Source organism: Mytilus californianus, unplaced genomic scaffold (assembly GCF_021869535.1).
Source record: "Mytilus californianus isolate M0D057914Y unplaced genomic scaffold, xbMytCali1.0.p SCAF_8, whole genome shotgun sequence".
NCBI lineage: Eukaryota > Metazoa > Mollusca > Bivalvia > Mytilida > Mytilidae > Mytilus > Mytilus californianus.
In genome coordinates, this window is record NW_026262734.1 from 89,668,272 (window position 1) to 89,673,755 (window position 5,484).

At 32.0% G+C, this 5,484-nt stretch overlaps 1 long non-coding RNA gene across 1 annotated transcript; it reads right to left on the bottom strand.

Moving 5' to 3' along the window:
• Positions 1 to 1,715: 1,715 nt before the first annotated feature.
• LOC127711024 (uncharacterized) lies at positions 1,716 to 5,000 on the bottom strand. Its single transcript, XR_007986448.1, has 3 exons — positions 4,946 to 5,000; positions 2,808 to 2,910; positions 1,716 to 1,845 (listed from the first exon to the last, which is right to left on the bottom strand). It is a non-coding gene; the product is annotated as an uncharacterized LOC127711024 (long non-coding RNA).
• Between the last annotated feature and the right edge of the window lie 484 nt (positions 5,001 to 5,484).

Consider the following 5,484-nt stretch of genomic DNA (forward strand, 5'->3'; position numbering starts at 1 on the left):
GTTCGTTTGTTTTCCCCAAAACTTGATTTTGTATGAGAAAAGTTGTGCTGTGTAAAACAATTTCTCCATTTTAATATTTAAGCGCGTAGCACTGAATGCATCTAACTCGAGTTTAACATTGGGTTCAAATTTACACTGATATTGCTGGAAGTACAAAACCAGGTAATTATTTCTATATCAATCAAACAATACTTTATTTTATAAATAAATAGATTATAACACAATGTTGACTCCTGTACCCCTATTTTTGTCATTTTTACCTATTATGTCTGTTTGGTTTTTTTCACACATCGATGTCAATATAAATGAATTTGATGAGACTGTCATACAAGTGAGAGGTTTAGCTAGCTAAAAAAAAACAGGTTTAATCCACTATTTTCTACATAAGAAAATGCCTGTACCAAGTCAGGAATATGACAATTGTTGTCCATTCGTTTGATATATCTGAGCTTTGGATTTTGCCATTTTATTAGGGACTTCCCGTGTTGAATTTTCCTTGGAGTTCAATATTTTTGTGTTTTTACTTTTTTTTTCATTCAAAGGTCTATCTTCTGTGCAGCTAATCTCTCCAGCAAAAAATGAATTTAACTAAGAACATTTTTTGTTTCTCAAATATTTATTTGATGACTGATTCGGCTTTGACTTATATATTAGTATTTTGTTGACAGACTGTTACTGAATATTATATATGATAAATAAAGTTAATCCCAAACCGGACGAGTTGATCTTACAATGATAGGTTTTCTGGTGAAAAGTTCGATTACTTTATAGAAAAAAATAGATCTGGTATAATGGTTTATAAGACAACTATCTCTCAATTTCAAAATGAGGTGGATTTAAGAAACTATATGTCACACAAAACCTTAAACAAAATTGATTATCTTTAAACGTATCGAAATGGCAAAACGTCAATAAAACAACAAACGCGATTTATTACAAAATATTTAAAACAAAAAACAATATGACACACAGCAACCATTGTATTACAGGTTTCTGGCTTGCAAAAGGTAATTACGAATTTGTCGGGGTTGATCATGTTTGTGAACACACAAACCTTAACTGTCCTAGGACAATGATGTAACAACATAAAAAAAGGAAAAAACTGCAAAATGTGTGTTCAGAGGTAAATTACTTCAAACATTAACATATTTTGTCAGTACATACATCAGTATTGTTTTACTTTTAATTTTGTTTTCTACCATCGTGTTGTCTTTGTAGCGATATCAATATTGTTTAACATTGCAACATAACCAGGAGATTTGGCTAGCCATAAAACCAGTCTCAATCCACCATTTTTTTTAGAATGTCCTGTACCAAGTCAGGGATATGGAAGTTGTTTTCAAATAGTTCATGTCTATGTATGTTGGCATTAGTATTTGTTGCACTTCAGAGTTTATGTTGTTTCGTTGTTTTCCTCTTATATATGTTATATATGTATGTATCCTATAAGCTGTATTGATTTTGGAATAAATAATTATTATAATTTTAGTTGGTGTGCTTCCTCGGTTTTAGTTTGTAACCCGGATTTATTTTCTCTTAATCGATTTATGACCTTTGAACAGCAGTATACTACTGTTGCCTTCATTCCTATCATACAAGTTTCACGGAGAGAACTATTTAATTACCTTTTTTCACAGACAAAGAAGTTCCACCAATAACATGACCTATCGTTCCAATGTAGTTTACCATCTCTTTTGTATAAGTGAGTAGAAAGACATTCCTCATATTCTCGGTTAGGCTCTCCTGGTCCCCAGTCAGTAAAATCAAACTCGGTGCCACTTTTGTTCCAGATAAATCGTCTATCATTTTTCAAATCATTTGCACCAAGCCAAACCTCTATATCATCTGAAATACATTGGTTTAAATAAATAACAGTCTACTTGATCAATTCTTATGGCGGTCCGTTAATTGAATTTACTGCATGTTATCCAGCGAAACTAAAGTCAACGTGATAGCCAAAAAAGGAAATGACATCGGCATTAACCGGCCCTTTTATATCCCGATTTATATGCATACTTTGATCGACATTCGTATTAATCAGCGTGTCAATGCTACATTCAATAAACATAGCAAACAAACGATTACGAAGGTAATGTCTTGAAGAGGCAAACACTGTTTGTCCGGAACATCTAGTGTCGATTCAAAATTGTATACATATGGATCGGTTCTTCGATAATGCCTGTACCAAGTCAGGAACATGACAGTTATCATCCATTCGTTTGATGTGTTTGCTCTTTTGAATTTGACTTCTGATTAGGGACTTTCCATGATGAATTTCCCCTCTGAGTTCTTTTTTCTATATGTATTATTTAGCCTTATCTGTACAATATGTTGAGTTCTAGCCATTAATTTTGACCAGACAAAGTTAACCTTTGTCAGCTTTAATTTGTGTGCTGTTTTGAACGGTCGTATGACTAAACTAAACTAAAGTGGCGTTTAACACCAACACACTAATCAATCATACGAAGTCAAATTCTTCCAGTCATATATATCTAATAGAAAATATTTGAGTCTGATACGTTTTAATATATAGCAGTCCGTTCACATTTGTAATGTTAACATTGTGGTTATCAGATACATCGGTAAACAATGACAGCAACTTAGGGTACGTATATGTCTCTTTGGATGTTTTAGTTTTTCTTTGTTCACATATTTGTTTGTTTTTATAGTGATTAAAATTATAACACAATGTCGACTGCTGTTCTCCTATTTTTGACATTGTTATCTATCACTTTATCTTATTTTCAGTGTGTTATGTAAATTTTTTCCCTAACTTACATTTTTTTAAAGTCTAGTGTAGTACTTACTGTCATCTTATGTCGGTTTTGGGAGGATACTCATCAAGAAGTTGTTTTCTCCAGCTGTTTAAATTTCAGCCAAATACGCATTTAGGTTGTATTTACAGTAGTCCTTAAACAAAAGACATTTGAATTTGAGGGACATTTGTTTAGAAAATATTCATTTCGATATGTGTGTATAAATGAATAAATCACATATTACTAAACATATAAGTCAGTCGAAAAATTATATGTAACAAAATCATCAGCCAAGGTTTATAATGCTTTAATTGATAATACATATAATACAATAGATACGAGAGTTTGCATCAAATTCGTAAATTGATAAATATATTAAGTGATCAATCCAGAAATAACCTATTAAATCCATACCTGACAGAAGAGTATGTATAATTTTGTGATCAATTAATAAGATATAACAGATTAAGCTAACCGTATAGAAATGTTCTGCATCTTTTTTAGTGTGTATCTTCATTTTAAAAAAAGAAGTGTCTTTATATTAAAAGATTTAGTGTGTATCTTTGTATTAAAACAACGAAATTTGTATTACATGCACACGTATAAACATTGCGGTTTTTATCCAACGCAATCATAGGTTTGAACGTTGTTTTCAATTTAGACTTGTTTGTCTTTATATTAAAATATATATAATTAGAGGCTCCAAGGAGCCTGTGTCACTCACCTGATATTTTTTGTAAACTGCATTTTACCCCTATGTTCTATTTTTAGCCATGTCAGCCATGTTGGTTGGCAGGCGGGAACACATTTTTTAAACTAAATACCTTAATGATGATTGAGGCCAAGTTTGGTTAAATTTGTCTCTGTAGTTTTAGAGGAGAAGATTTACAAAAATTTACGAAAAATTGTTAAAAATTAATTTTAAAGGGCAACAACTCCTTAAGGGATCAATTGACAATGTTGGTCCTGTTGACTTATTTGTAGATCCTACTTTGCTGAACATTATTGCTGTTTACAGTTTATCTTTGTCTATAATAATATTCAAGATAAAAACCAAAAACTGCAAAATTTCCTTAATATTACTAATTTAGGGGCACCCACCCGATAACGGTTACCCCTATGTTCTATTTTTAGCTATGGCGACCATCTTGGATTGCGGGCTGGGTCATCGGACACATTTTTTAAACTATATATCCCAATGATGATTGTGGCCAAGTTTGGTTAAATTTGGCTCAGTAATTTCAGAGGAGAAGATTTTTGTAAAAGTTAACAGACGATGACGGACGACGACGACGGACGACGGACCACGGACGCCAAATGATGAGAAAAGCTCACTTAGCCTTTTAGGCCAGGTGAGCTAACAATAAAATTAAATATTATAAAACAAAATGCTGATGAATAGGCTTTTTTCGGTGTTTACTAATGACGTCTTTTTTGTACAAATGTCACATATATCATTGATTATAATGAAAATACGTTAAGACAGATATTCGATAACATATAAAAGTCACATACATTACCTTACCATCAATCACTACAACAGTTCATCTTGATTAAGGCAAACAAAACTATTTATATTTTGAAGTTCTGGCAGACAGAGGTAAATTCCTTTTAAGTAACTTAGTTACCGACCTTCTAACACATACTCGCATATGTATTGTGCATGATTGTTTTCATGCTTGCAGTTTCATAGAATTAATTCCTAGATATAATATTGATGTTCTTAATTCACTACTTTTTAGATTATGTTTGCATACTTATAAAAGTCTATTAAGAAAAATACAGGTTCATAAACAGAAATAAGAAGATGTGGAATGAGTGCCAATGAGACAACTCTCCATCCAAGTCACAATTTGTAAAAAGCAAACAAATATACGTAAAAGTACGACCTTCAACACGGCGCCTTAGATCATCAAGCTATTACAAGTAAAACGACGCAAACAGGAAATTTAACAGTCTAATCTACATTAAAAACGATAAACACTTATAACTTATCAACAAAGGACAACCACTGATAAACATGTTCCTGACTTAGAACAGGTCTCGATATATGATCGTATTTGTATTATCTATTAATTGTCATGGAAACCAAACAAACACACAGACAAACAGATGAAAGGACAAACAGTTTGGTGAACAATGAAATACAACTTTTGGGTTGATTATCACGAATTTTAACAAATGCGTACCTTAGCATCATCCCAATTTCTTTCTATGTACTGGATTGAATAACACGAATCTTCATATCTTTGCCAGCCACGTTTCCAATGTGCTTTTCCTTAATTATTGCAGTAAAATGAAGTAAGATGTTGACAAAACGAATCTGATATAGTTTATCACGAATTTAATGTTAGGTTTTTTTTCATATCAATAAATCGTCAGGTAAATCTGGACTAATACTTGTTAATATGTACTTTTTACTGTTTGGTGCTTGTCATGTTCATGCCATACGTGTAGTTCATCAATTATTTTCAGTCACTTTCCGTTTGATCATAGATTTGGTTAATCTGAATCTAATCAACTATTTGATACAGTGAACAGTGTATGGTAAACACTTATCTCTAAAGTCTTTTTTATGAATTAAAAACTTTAAGACGTAATTGATTGTTAATATGATAAATGAAACTGATCTTTCAACCAAAGGAGTAGGTCCAGTAAGACCCTTTTTTGGCCCCAAAATATAGCAGTTTTGAAGTTTGAGGCCAAAATTGGCCCTTACATGACCTCC